Source organism: Phaenicophaeus curvirostris, chromosome 28, assembly GCF_032191515.1.
Source record: "Phaenicophaeus curvirostris isolate KB17595 chromosome 28, BPBGC_Pcur_1.0, whole genome shotgun sequence".
In the NCBI taxonomy this organism is placed as follows: domain Eukaryota; kingdom Metazoa; phylum Chordata; class Aves; order Cuculiformes; family Cuculidae; genus Phaenicophaeus; species Phaenicophaeus curvirostris.
The window spans coordinates 4,053,141-4,067,509 of NC_091419.1; the positions used below are offsets into that span (position 1 = coordinate 4,053,141).

Consider the following 14,369-nt stretch of genomic DNA (forward strand, 5'->3'; position numbering starts at 1 on the left):
GCTCCAGCAATAGACCAGAACTGTCCAGAGGTAACGCTGAGTCCCATGCACACCGGCTGCTCCCAGTTGCACGCTGGAAACCCCACTCAGACATGAGTCTCAGCTCTTCAAGAAGTGCAACAGCTGATCACGCTTGTCTTTACAGTAAACCCCAAGGAGGGGAGCACAGCCGGTATCTCTCCTCCTCAGGACTGGGTCAGTCTCTTACAGGCCTTATGAGGAGCGGCTGAGAGAGCTGGGGGTGTTTAGCCTGGAGAAGAGGAGGCTGAGGGGAGACCTCATTGCTCTCTCCAACTACCTAAAAGAAGATTCTGTGATTCTATGATTCTCACCACCCTGCTCCACGCCGCAAGTGCCTGCTCTGCAGGCTTCACTGGTGCCTGGATACTCCGAGGATACCAGCTGCTCCAGGGGGTTAGATTTCACCTCCTCAGCTGGCACGCTGTTTGTGAGCAGGTAGCGACTGCCTCTCATTTAGCTTTTATTCCCATTTGTTCCATGAATGGGTTTGTTTGCTCGTTTCCATTACCGCAAGCATCTGACAGCCAAGCTGTGCTCGTTGGCTGCGTGTGGCTCCGGCGCTCGGCGCTCCTGCCAGGCAAAGCCATGGGAGCCTCTGCAAGCACACGGCAGCGGCTGCGTTCTGCTCAGCCGCGCTTGCATGGAGAAACCACTTTCCCACCCACCCTGGCTCAGCAGCAGGACTTGCAGCCCCAGCTGCAGTCAGGCTGCAGAGGCAAAGCTGAGTGAGTGCATCCAGGTCTTTGTTTTTCCCTTTGGATGCTCCCAGAGAGGTAACCATGGTGAATCATAGAATTATAGAATCAGAGAATCACCAGGTTGGAAAGGACCCACCAGATCATCGAGTCCAACCATTCCCATCAATCACTAACCCATGTCCCTCAGCACCTCATCCACCCGTCCCTTAAACCCCTCCAGGGAAGGGGACTCAACCCCCTCCCTGGGCAGCCTCTGCCAGTGCCCAATAACCCTTTCCATGAAAAATTTTTTCCTAATGTCCAGCCTGAACCTCCCCTGGTGGAGCTTGAGGCCAAGGGAATTGCAGGAGGGGTCAGTGGGATGGGAGGCAGAAGAGCTGGGCTCTGTCTGGGTAAGGAGATGCACATATTTCCCCTTGTGTGGGAAACTGCATCCCCAGCTCCACCAGAGCCAGCAGAAGAACATCCCAGGCTCCTGCTCTGTGTGCTTCCCTGCTTCCCTGTGACTGCGGCGGAGTGTCTCATAGCCAAAGCTTGACCTTTCCAGCACCAATTAGCTGGGAGAGGAGCTGTGCAGCTAATGAGCGCATGAAGGGGTTTATCTCACCCTGCAGGCATGGCCATGGAATACCAAATTCTTGGCAAAGACAGCAGCTCGGTATCGATCTCGGCAACACCAGGTGCTCCATCACATAAAAATCACATGGAGAAATGTTTGTTGCTCCTATCTGACTCCTGCTGCTGCTTGGCGTTCGTCAGACCGACATCTCTCCGTGCCCAGCATGGCAAAGAGCCCTTGTCAGGCAAGAGGTGACATTCGTGGCACTTGAGGTTGTTGGCAGTGAGACACTGGGGGGTCTCTGCTCTCCCCCTGCAGAACCTAACAGGAGGGATGCAGTGACGGTGTGACCGATGCTCGTAGCAGCCTGGGCTTCTTTGAAAAGAGAAGGGATATATCCTGATTTCCATAGGTTGCAGTGGAAATGCTGGAGAACAGGGGAGGTAACACCGTTGGAGAGACCTCGAAAGACACACTGAGATCAAAGGGAAGGTCTATTTAGTTTTCTTGCTACAGGAATGAGGCAGTGGGAATTACTCATAGAATCATCATAGAACATCCTGAGTTGGAAGGGACCCACAAGGCTCGTCGAGTTCAGCTCCTGTCCCTGCTCAGGACACCCCAACATTCACACCATGAGTCTGAGGGCATTGGCCAAGCTCTTCTCGAACATTGTCACGCTTGGTGCTGTGACTGCTGCCCTGGGAGCTGTTCCAGTTCTCCACCACCCTCTGAGTGAAGAACCTTTCCTAATGTCCAACCCAACCCTGCCCTGGTGCATCTTCCTGCCGTTCTCTTGGGTTCCCAGAGTGAATCTCACCAGTTTGTCTGGTTGTCCTTCAAATAAACCGGTGTCTGGAGCATCAGACCATTCAGAGAGGTCGGTGTGGAGGGAAAAATGATCTCAGCATCACAGGAGGGAGTCCCAGCTGGGGATGGAGGCCACGGCGTGGTGGGGAGGCAACATCTGGCTCTGCAGCAGGGGAGACCTGTGAGATGGTGCCAGGGAAACTGCTGGCTGGGGAGGATTTAGAGATGTCCCCTCAGGAGATTTGGACTGGTTACTGTTCTGACTCTCCCTACTTCCAGCCAAGCGTGGTTAGTGCTGCTAAAACCGCTGTACGTGGGATAATTAGCCCCCAAGCTTTTCTGCTGGCTGTACCTGCAGGAGGCTGGAACAAAATTCTGAGTCAGACAGACGCAGCATTTAGAAAATGTACCAGGTCTGGATAGAATAATCGCTCGCTGGTAACAACTATTTATCTTGGCACATCGGTGATGTCTCTTGTTGTAACGTCCTCACTGCCTGGCACACGGTTTGCAGGGAAAGGGCATCCTGTAAATCTCAGCGGCACGTTGCTCCGCTGGGAGATCTTGTCCTTCTCACTTCACAGGCTGGTGAGAAGCCTTGAGCTGTAGCAGAAATACAGCAGCGAGGCAGGGAATGCGCTGCAGGGAATTGATGTCGCCTTTCTAGCTTAGTCCAGGCTCTGCGTAACGTACCAATCCCCACCGCAACCGTTTACACCAAACCTTTAATTTGTGATTCTGTCCAGGCTGATATTCCCCACGCTGGCGCATCCAGAGGAAATGAGTCTCGTAGCATGGCAGGTTGCAATAACATAGCGTAATATTTCTTCCCCTGAGCAATCCTGCCAAGGGCACTGGATTTGTCTCGTGAACAAGGATGAATGAAGCCTCGTGTTCCACCTGCAGATTAGAGAGAATCATCTGAGATTCAACAGGGCCAGGTTTTGCACTCAGGTCACAACAACCCCGTGCAGCTCCAGGCTTGGAGAAGGGTGGCTGGAAAGCTACCTGGGGGAAAAGGACCTGGGGTTGCTGAACATGAGCAGGTGGCCCAGGTAGGCAAGGAGACCAACGGTGTCTTGGCTTGGATCAGCCCTGGTGTGGCCACTAGGAGCAGGGAAGGGATCGTCCCCTTGTACTCAGCAGTGGTGAAGCCACGTCTCAAATCCTGGGTTCGGTTTTGGGCCCCTCACTCCAAAAAAAGACATTGAGAAGCTGGAGCATGGCTGGAGAAGGGAACGGAGCTGGGAAGGGGCTGGAGAACAGGGATTCTAGAACAGCTGAGGGACCTGGGGCTGTTTAGCCTGGAGAAGAGGAGGCTGAGACCTCATTGCTCTCTGCAGCCCCCAGAAAGGAGGCTGGAGTGAGTTGGGTGTTGGTCTCTTCTCCCAAGTAGCAAGTGATGGGATGAGAGGAAAATGTCCTCAAGTGCCAGGAGAGGTTTAGATTGGGAATAAATTATTTACTGACTGAGTGGTGGAGCCCTGACAGAGGCTGCCCAGGGCAGTGGTGGATTCTCCATCCCTGGAGGGGTTCAAAAAATGTGTAGACGTAGCAATCTGTGACATGGTTTAGTAGGGATGGTGTTGGGCTGCATGAGCTTAGAGGTCTTTTCCAACCTAAACAATTCTACGATAAGCAGAGCAGATTTCTTCCTGTTTTGTAGACAGGGTGAGGAGCATAAAAAGGTTCCTCAGGGAGCTCAGAAAGGTTACCAGGAGGGGAATAACAGCCAAGAGTCCTAGATCCCTTTCTCAAGGTTTAATTGCTAAATACAGCAGCATCACCGTTTCTGCCAGCTACCATCAAGGATTTGTCCCCGTGCTTTCCTTGGAAGATGATGAGGTGGTGGAAGAGGCAGAGCCTCTGCTGTGTAGTAGCTTAAGCATCAAAAGGCAAAGGAGAGAGGTTTACAGGAGCATGGCTTAATTCACATTTGCCTGTCAGCTTGGAGCATGCACGTGTTCAGATATCGCAGCTCAAGTAACTGATAACCGCTCGTTTATTAATCCCTGGTAACTCAATCTGCCCTCTCAGCCCTAAGTGCCGAGCGCAGACGATGCCCTCAGGAGCTGGAGATCAATTTAAATTGTCAGAAACCTTCGTCGATGACTCGCTCCATAATGCCAGCACTCCTGATAATAACTGTTGAGCAGCTTTGCTGTCACAGAACTGATCCCAGCTCCCTTTCTCGCAGCCCTGGCTGCCAAATTCTTCTGTGCTGGAGAATCAGTCATTAATATCCTTGCCGTGAGCCATGCAGGAGGGCACGTATGCGCCCGGATTTGCACTATGAAGAGCTCCCACCCCCGTTTCAAGCCAACACTGGAGTTCTCTGAGCACAGATGCTCTCATGCAGCGTCGTCTGGAGGAGAGCAGGGATTCTGGGACCCCGTGTCTTGCTTCTTCTTCATCCTCGTGGCTGGGTGGTGCTCAGACACACTAGGAAAACCCCCTGGGAAGTGGCAGCTCCTGCAAAGGGCTTGTAGTCCAACTAGAGATGGGGGAATCTGAGCCACCGAGACAGAGCAGGATGTAGCCCAGGTCAAGCAGTCGGGTTAATAAACTCTCTGATGCAAAACCTGACTGCTGCCTGGTCTCATTGCAGGGACCTGGGCTGACTCCCAGTACTTTAGTACACTCCAGTTTCCTAGCTGGACTGGAACCAGCCCTCCCAGTTCCACCTCTCAGGGGTCCTCACTGAGAATAAAAAAGCCCTGAATACTCAGGTGGTAGCATCCCAGCACTGCTGACCCGGGAGGCTCAGCTTCATTCACCCCAAAACATCACTGACCACGAACACTGAAATTCTGGCATTGCACCTTCTGCTTCTGGATAAAAGCAAAAAGCGATTCGCGAGAGCACAGCAAATAACGTGAAACTCACTCCAGCACAGCTGGTTAAAGCACTTGGCACCTGTACCCTGTGGACTGGTGTGGAGCAACTATTCCAGGAAAGCTGGAAACCAGCTGTAAAGTGCATGTGCTTGCTGTTCTTTCCTAGCCTGCTGCAGCTCATGTTTTGAGGGGTTCAGACAGTTTCCTCCTCTGCATTTCAGCAGATTCAGCCCATCCAGAATTTGCTTTCACCCGCAAACAAACAACAGGAGCTGCTGAGTCTGAGGATACAGCAGGAGGGGGTGCTGGGGTACTCCAAAATATCCTCTTGACACCTAACTGCTGGCACAGACAAGAAAAAAGCAGAGAAGTGCACAGGTCAGTTGAGACGTTCCCATTTTTATTTAGACATAGTACAGTTACAAACCTGCAGCCCCCCCTGCTCCCCAGCTTGTCCCACACAGCTTCACCCCCACCTCTGCTGTCCCTCCTGCCTCATGTACATCCCACCCTGGCTGGTGAAGCTCCCAGCCCTGCAGGCTCTCCTGCAGCAGAACTCGTGATGCTCCAGCCAAGGGCAATGCCATTTTGATGCTTTTCCTCCAGGTAAGGTGACAAATCCAACGCCCTCGCGTTTGAGCCCTCCTGGTGATCCGAGGCATTTGCAAAAGTCTCTGTTTCCTAAGTCTTTAGGGAATCTCTGTTTCTCAGAGCTGCTTTGCAAAGTCAGTGAAGAGAGAAACTCATCGGCTTGAGCTGCCGAGGGTGGGCGAGGTGCCTCTTGAGGATCCTCTGGAGCAAGTTCTTTCGGGATGTCCCAGTGGGGAGCTCCAGGCTGGAGCTGCTTCTCTGATAGCCCACTCCAAAGAGTCTCTTCTCTCTCTTCTTCGCCTCTTCACTTTCCAGAACTTCTGTTACTTGGATTTCTCTGAGGGGGCTGACACATCTCCTGGGCAAGGCAAGCTCTGATGAAGTTCTGCAGGCCTGGCTGCCTCTGATGTCCTTGTCACTGATGCCGTGGGGACTTGGCTGCTTGTGGTCCCTCAGGCCTCCATCCATCCAGGAGCAGCCGCCTCCCCCAGAACGAGGCGTCCCAGGGGTTCCGCAGCATCCTGGCTCCATCTGCCAGCTGGGATGGATCTCAACAGCAGGACCTTGAGGATAACCCGACCCCGAGTGAAAAAACAACTCCTCTTCGCTGGTGACCTGTGGGCTCTGCCCCAGGGTGACGAAGCCGTATGGAGTGGTGACCTTGGGGAGATGGGGCAGGGACAGAGCTGCCCGAGAAGCGGGATCTGGGGTGGCTGTCGCAGCGGCAACGAGCTTAGAGCAAGATGAGCAAGAGCTGGACCCGTTCCCATCATCCTTCACCGCTGGGTCTGCGTCGCTCCTCCAAGCTGCCCCCACCGCCTGCCCCTTCCCCTTGCCTGGGCGCCCCTGCTTCTTGGGGATGTCCAGAGAGGGGATAGTGAACTGTGGGATGCGGTCAGGGGTCACCACCTGCAGGAAGGTGCCCCTGGAGCTTCTGCCTTGGAGTCCATGGGGACAGATCATCCCCTCCCAGAGCGACATGGTGGGGCCAACGGGGCTCCCTGGAGCAGCGCTGCCTATTTATGCTCCGCAGCCAGCCCTGATTGCTCTCTGCACGCTGACGCACAGTGACGACAGCTGCCAAGTCCCTGCACCTGCTCCATCTGGCCCAGCAGCAATTTGTCATCCTCCTGGGCACTGGGGAGACAGATAGAGGGGGACGGGCGAGGAGGCACCGTTCCAAACCTCTGCTCCTGCACTACGGAGACCGCTCCTCGAATCCTGGGGTCAGATCTGGGCCCCTCACCACAAGAAGGATGTTGAGGCTCTGGAGCGAGTCCAGAGAAGAGCAATGAAGCTGGTGAAGGGGCTGGAGAACAAGAGGAGCAGCTGAGAGAGCTGGGGGTGTTTAGCCTGGAGAAGAGGAACTGAGGGGAGACCTCATTGCTCTCTGCAACTCCCTGAGAGGAGGTTGTGGAGAGGAGGGAGCTGGGCTCTTCTCCCAAGGGACAGGGGACAGGACGAGAGGGAATGGGCTCAAGCTCCACCAGGAGAGGGTCAGGCTGAATATCAGGAAAAAAATTTTCATGGAAAGGGTGATTGGTCCCTGTCAGAGGCTGCCCAGGGAGGGGGTTGAGTCCCCTTCCCTGGAGGGGTTTAAGGGACGGGTGGATGAGGTGCTGAGGGACATGGGTTAGTGATTGATGGGAATGGTTGGACTCGATGATCCGGTGGGTCTTTTCCAACCTGGTGGTTCTATGATTCTATGATTCTTGCTCCCATGCAACCCGAGAGGCAGGAATACGGGGGTCACCAGGGAGAAGATGACCTGGATGGGCAGCACCAGCCAGGGCTGCAGTGCCAGGGTGGGAGGGAGCCGTGTGCTGGGAGCGAGAGCGAGTGCAGCGAGCGGTGGCCTGTGCAGGATGAGTCACCAGCCGTGGGCATCAGTTGGAGCTGAGCAGAAGGGGCAGCTGGAGCTGAGAGCAGGAGACAAACACTTCAGTGCTGTCTAGCAAAAACACCTGTCAGGAAAATCTACACCTTGAGCCACGCGGTTACCCGAAGAAATTAGCGCTTGCCACCACTGGGGTCCTCAGGTCCCTCCTCCCTGCTCTGCTGTCATGCTGACTTGTTTCTCACTGCATCCCTGTGTTCCCATCCCCACTGCAGGTGGGATCGCAGGGAGAATGATGCCAAGCTGCCCCCGGGCTGGAGGTGATGGTGAGGAGAGGTGTCGTGCATCCTTGTTGCCCTGTCACCCTCCCCTTGGCTCAGGAAGCCTCCTCTGCTAGCAGGTGGAGAACGAATGCTTTATGTTGGCTCCTGCTCTGCAAATCATAGAATCATAGAATCACCAGGTTGGAAGAGACCCACTGGATCATCAAGTCAAACCATTCCTATCAAATACTAACCCATGTCCCTCAGCACCTCGTCCACCCATCCCTTAAACCCCTCGAGGGAAGGGGACTCAACCCCCTCCCTGGGCAGCCTCGGACAGGGACCAATCACCCTTTCCAGGAAAAATTTTTTCCTAATGTCCAGCCTGACCCTCCCCTGGTGGAGCTTGAGGCCATTCCCTCTCGTCCTGTCCCCTGTCCCTTGGGAGAAGAGCCCAGCTCCCTCCTCTCCACAACCTCCTTTCAGGGAGTTGGAGAGAGCAATGAGGTCTCCCCTCAGCCTCCTCTTCTCCAGGCTAAACACCCCCAGCTCTCTCAGCTGCTCCTCTTCTTCACCATCTTCTTCCTTTCATCTTTACTGACTAAACAAAATCCCAGTCCCACCTTCCCCTCAGTGCAGGACCAAGGGAGCTCACAGACTGGGAGGGGGGCTGAGGAGCCTCCCCCAACCTGGGGTCCAGCTTCTCCCATCCCTGGGGGCTCAGCAGGGCAGGATTTCTGGCATCACATCACCCTTTCCCTTGAGCTATTTCCATCAGCACAGAGAGGGGAAAGATGACTCGCATCAGAGGCTTGGCAAGATACAACCCCCCCAGAGGAGGCAGGGACCCCAAACCGTGAGAAATGACCTCAAGCTCCACCAGGGGAGGTTCAGGCTGAATATAAGGAAAAAATAATTCATGGAAAGGGTCATTAGGCACTGGCAGAGGCTGCCCAGGGAGGGGGTTGAGTCCCCTGCCCTGGAGGGGTTTAAGGGACGGGTGGATGAGGTGCTGAGGGACATGGTTTAGTGATTGATGGGAATGGTTGGACTCAATGATCCAGTGGGTCTTTTCCAACCTGGTGATTCTATGAAAATAAGCCCATAATTGAGAGGCATCAGCCCTAAAGTGAAGACCAGTGCGCCTATCAGTGGAGCACCTATGGGAGGTCATGGGGCTGCCCTACTAATTAGCAAGGCTGGCAGCTCGTTAGTGCAATGAGGAGCAGCTGGGCCGGTAGCTACAAGTAGCTGGAGGGCTGCAGATGGGGCTGTGCCAGGTTTTGTGTTCAGTCTGGGGTTTTAGGCTTCATGGAGCAGCAACTAAGCCCATGCAGCAGCCCACAGAAGGTAACGATGCTCTAGCTGCTGAAGGGGTTATTTCTGCTGGCGTGGAGGGTGTCTCACCTTTCTCTCTCTGTCTAGGGGAGGATGGTTGGCTGCAGTGAGCCCCGTTCCTTCTCCAGCCGATTCCCGAGCCAGATCCTTCAGCTGGGACTTGTCAAGTACATGGTGGGTGATGTTTGTGCTGCTGGAGGAGTTTGAGGCCAAAGGGATGGGGTGATAAAACCTCAAGACTGGAAGGTCCTTTGGTTTCTCTGTCAGATACTCTCTCTTCTCCTTTTTCACTCTGTTGTGTGCTTGTCCTCTGCTTTCCTCCCCATTCCAGCTTTGGGGACAAGGTACAATCTAACTGGCCCTGTTTTACGTGTCCTAATCTTGACCCTGTGTGGGGACAGAGCAGGGTTTAAGGGTTTCCTTGAGTCTTTGAAATAGCTGGAAGCTCTCATGTGATCTAACCTACTTCTCTCGTTTGTAGCTGAAGATCCTTCAGAAAGCATCAGCCTGGGTTGGATTTGTGGTGCCTGTGGACACCATTATCAGCAAAGTCTACCCCACGCAATCTCCCACCAGGTCTGGACGACTCGCCAAGAGGGTCCGGGGGAGACTAACACGCCTCCTCCTCTCCCTTGTCCCAGCTCGGATCCAGAACATCCCAGCCTTCCTGCCAGCAGATTGGGGTCAGGGAAATGCTCCCAAGGGTAAGAGCTGTGGTCTCCTAAAGTTCTCCAAGGCTTTGCAGCTAAGAAACATTGGTTGGGCACTGGCCAATGTTGTCCACATAAGTGGTGGCTCCCCTATCCCTGGAGAGGTTTCAAGGCCAGGTTGGATGGGGCTTGGAGCCCCTGATTCAGTGGGAGGTGTCCCTGCCCATGGCAGGGGTGGAACTGGATGGGCTTTGAGGTCCCTTCCAACCCAAACCATTCCATGATTCTATAAGCACGCAGAAGGACATCAAAACACGTTACCCAGTACAGGACTTCCAGACCTAGAAAGCTAGTGAGTATGCAGATGGATGTTTGTTCTGTACATGGTGTAATTGTGCCTTTTATGAACCCCTGCAGAGGTCCGAGAAGCTCTGATTAACCCATGTAGCAAAGCAAACAAGAGGAAGCGTGATGATGTAGCTCTGGAGGAGCAGGAGTCCTGGTTGGTGGTACTGGAGAGGGAGCTGCCAGAGGATGACTCTGAAGACTCCACATACGAGGTACGATGTTCTGGCTGCTGAGCAGGCTTGCTCCTCAGGGGCTGAGTAACTTGGAGATGACTGGGTTTGGTGTCTGTCTGCTCCTGGTACACAGAGAGTGTTTCTGCTCAGGGCTGTAGAAGAGCCTGTGCAGGGAGCTGCAAAGAGGTTTCCTTTGTACATCCTGAGGGCTGCAGGCTGGCCAAGGAGCACTCCAGCATCACTTCATCAGTGTGTGAAAGGTGTGGGTGCCCCACTCATCCCAAAACACTGAAGTTTCCCTTTGGTTGATGTCCCTGCAAAGCAGCATCTCTGTCACCCTTAGCTGTGGCTCCCAGTGCCACACAAGGCCAGGTGTGAGGTCCTACACCTGGGTGGGGAGGCCCTGGCCCAGGTTGCCCAGAGCAGGGGTGGCTGCCCCATCCCTGGAGGGGTTCAAGGCCAGGTTGGATGGGGCTTGGAGCCCCTGATCCAGTGGGAGGTGTCCCTGCCCATGGCAGGTGGTGGGACTGGATGGGCTTGGAGGTCCCTTTCAATCCAAACCACTCTGTGAAGGAGGCTGGTGTGTCCTTCCTCAATCTGCCTCCTTCCTCCCCAGCCCTCAGAGGAAGAAACAGACAGTGAAGAGTACAGGTCCCACAATGACACCGAGGCAGATCTGGAGCTTGACGAGCAGGATGGGACCGTTGTGTTGAAGGAGTTGCCGCATCTCCAGGTGAGTGTGTCTGCTCCGTGCTGACTGTAGACCCTGCCCTGGGTCCACTCGCAAATATTGGGCTGGGAAGATGCATTTCAGTCCTTGTTCCCTCAGCTACAGAAAGACATGGCTGTGGTTACTGAGACTATAAATTTCATTAAATCTCTCATGGATTCTTGTGCTGCCCTTCCATGGAGCTGCAGTCTGATGCTGCCCCTCCATTCCCTTGGCTCACCAAATGAGCTAGGAAAGGGTGGTATGGGCTCTTTCTTCTCCCTGTGCAAAGACACCCTCAGTCCCCATATGCTGCTCGGATGATGCTGAGTGTGGACATTTTCACCCCTGCATGACATAGAATCATCAGGTTGGAAAAGACCCACCAGATTGAGTCCAACCATTCCTATCATGTCTGGTATTTCACGATCAAGATATTCAGCTGACACCTGAGGCAGCCACCTCCAAACCAGACCTACTACCAGCAGGGTCACCATGAGAGCTTTATGACTCATTGACCCAGATATCTTGCACATAATGGAGAGGATTTGTAAGAGGGTTTCATCACTACCAAATTCCCATGGAATCCTTCATTGCTCTAGACCACCTGGTGCCAGAGCTCTGGAGGATGCCCTCCCAGTTACCATAAAGCTGGTGCTCTTCCCCCTGGCTTGTAGGGAGATGGAGAGTGAGGAGAAGTTCAGGGTGGCTTGACTTGTACTCAGCAGCTTGGTCCCTAGTGCCAGTGAGGGCTGGTCACTGTTACGGGTAGAATATCTTGATATCTTGTTTTCTAGGATGAACGGGAACCCTGTCCCATGGACCTGGAACTCAGCTGTGGCCATGTCCTCAAGTGAGATGTCCTACTAAAAGCTATGTTGATCTTTTTTGAACTATATAATAAAATTACCCTATTTTTTCACGTGAATTTGGAAGCAATGGGCTGTCAGTAGCTGGAGCTGGCAGGTTCTGCCTGTGCACCAGATAATGTGGACGTATGGCTGCTGGGAGCCAGGGTATGGGGCTGCTGGGGGGACTTTCACCTCTGGGGTGGTTCTTTGCATCTCTTGGGAAGGTGATGATTTGGGGAATGCTGAAATGTGTGATGGGAAAGAGAGAAGGGGCTGGGAGTGGAGACGCACGCTTGTGTTGAGTGGAGCCAGGTTTCCATGTGGCAGTATCTGAGAATGACCATGCTGAGTGGTCTTGAGGTGGTCCTGACCTGGCTGGCTGCAGAGGAACCTCAAAAAACCCCTCATTCCACATGCATGACATCTCCAGAAATACAGGTGCTAGTAAGCCCTCTACTCTTGGGATAAACCAAACAATTTGATGTTGCTCAGCGAACACTTGGGGGTCTTCAATCTGGCTTCTTTATGCCTGGATGATTCTGGAGCCTTCTTCATCCACATGGATCCTCCAGAAGATCCGGATTCAGTGCAGGAGTTGAGCAAAGGTTCTTTCAGGATCTGGGAAGACAGCTTGGGGCTCAGGAAGTGCTTGAATGCAACCCAGAGCTCTGGAGTGACTTGGGATTGGTTGATGCTTGAGCTGTTGCTTGGAGCAAGTCACAGTATGTGGAGCTGGGAGGAGTATAAATGAGTATAAAAATAGGAACAGCTCGGGGCGTTTGGGGCTCTGGGCATGCCTGGAGGCTGTGTCTGAGAGCATGACTGCCTTGAGCTGCGTTTCATGTGTATCAGCTTGGACTAACAGTGCTCCAGCTGTTAAAAATAGCTGGGGTAGCCTGCAGCAGGGATGCTGTGCTGAGCTCTTGGGGAGGTTTAGCCTCAAGAGGCCAGGCCAGCTCCACTCTGAGCTCAGCAGGGGACAACCTCTGGTGTCTATCAGCTCGGTAGAGTCTGTGCTTGCCCCACACCATGGGAAAACCCTCTAAAGAAGTAAAAAAACCCTCTGAGCTCTGAAGAGAGAGAAGCGTTGAGGTGCCCTGGGGTTTTGTTCTTATGTCTCCCAATTCAAGAGTGGGAGATAAGTCCCAGGGAGATCCAAGGTGAGGCGATGATGAAGATGACAGCATCCTCGCTCCCAGACCCTGCTGTGCTCAGGGATGCTGACATCTTTCTAACTAAAGATAATTTCTTCTGTCAAAACCCGCACGCAGCACAACGTGCCCCAGTGCTGCTCTGGCCAGCAGAGAATTATTTAAGTAAGAAACTAGTGGTTGGGTCAGGACACCTTTCCTCAAGCTGTAGCCCCCTCCCAGGCATGTAGAAGTTGGTTTTCCCTGTACAGACCTGGCCAGAGACACAGTACTAGCTTCTTGTACCTCTGCTTCGAAGTCAGGTTGGAGGGGACTCGGAGCAACCCCACCTGGTTAAAGGTGTCCCAGCTCCTGGGCTGGAGGAGCTGTAAAGGTCCCTTCCAACCCATTCTGTGATTTAATGGAGTAAGTTTTGGACTAGGCGGAGCTGCTTTTCTCCCAGTTATACGTACAGGACAGTCCTGAGTTGTGAAGCTCAGGTAATCACAAAGCTGCTCAGCATCCTTCGCTGTGGCGATGTCTCTTTAAATGCAGGTGTGCCTCTTACCTGGCCTCCTCTGCAGCCACAACAGCACTTGTTTCATTACTGCTGAATAATTGCAAGATTCCTTTTCAGATTGATAAAGGAGCTGAGATTGCAACTCCTGGATATTATATTGGGCTCTGCATTAATTCAGTTGCTCCTTGTTTATGTTTGACAGCTCTCCCATTCTCTGCAGCCAGTGCTTTCAAAGCAGAGATTAATAAAACATCCTTTAGTGGCTTGTAAGGGTGTTTTTCTGAAATCTGTGCAGGCTTTTTCTGCTTGCTCCTGAGCTTTAGTAGCACTGGATGTGGAGATAAAGAGGAGGCTTTGTTCATTGTCTGGATGCCAGGCTGCAGAGAGATTATGCTTTAAAATATAGTGAGGGAGCATCTAGCATTAAATCTGGCTCTTCGAGCTCACCTGCAAATGAATTCTGTGCACACCTGTGTGCTATGAAGGGCATGCCCAGAGCTTCCCAGACCTTAAGGCTCTGATTTAGGAAGAAGAGACCTCCTCAGAGGAGCACGGAGGACGGGAAGGGTTCGGAGTGAGAACTAGCTGCAGAGCTGCTTTATCAAGGTCATCGCCTCCAATCCAGCCCAAGGAGGTAGGTGGTGTGTGTTTGTCTTGTTGCTGGGGTGAAAAGCAGGGAGGTGACGGTCACGCTGGTGCCAGCGTGCAAAGGCTCAGCCTGGAGAGAGGCAGCCAAGCACCTGAGAGGTGCCTGAACGTGGCAGTGGCTGCTGGTGGCTTGATGAGCATCCCCAGAGTGACAGATGCTGTAGGATGTGAGCTACTTAGAAGATCTGTGTGCACACGGGTCTTGTCTAGTTGTGGTAGGATGAGGTTTGGACAGCACAGAAATACACCTTTGTGGCTAAAAGGTGGTTTGGCTCAGTGGTGCTGCAGTTCCCTGGGGTGTCGTATTATAGAACCTGATGGGTTTTGAGGGCTTGGCCCCTCTTTATGTCTGGGAGGAGTGGGGGGATTGCCAAAAAGGAAGAATC

General features: G+C 53.3%; 1 long non-coding RNA gene across 1 annotated transcript; it reads left to right on the forward strand.

Annotated features, from left to right (window-relative positions):
- Window positions 1-9,470: 9,470 nt before the first annotated feature.
- LOC138731790 (uncharacterized) lies at window positions 9,471-10,859 on the forward strand. Its single transcript, XR_011339199.1, has 3 exons — window positions 9,471-9,658; window positions 10,022-10,164; window positions 10,742-10,859. It is a non-coding gene; the product is annotated as an uncharacterized lncRNA (long non-coding RNA).
- The last annotated feature ends 3,510 nt before the right edge of the window (window positions 10,860-14,369 follow it).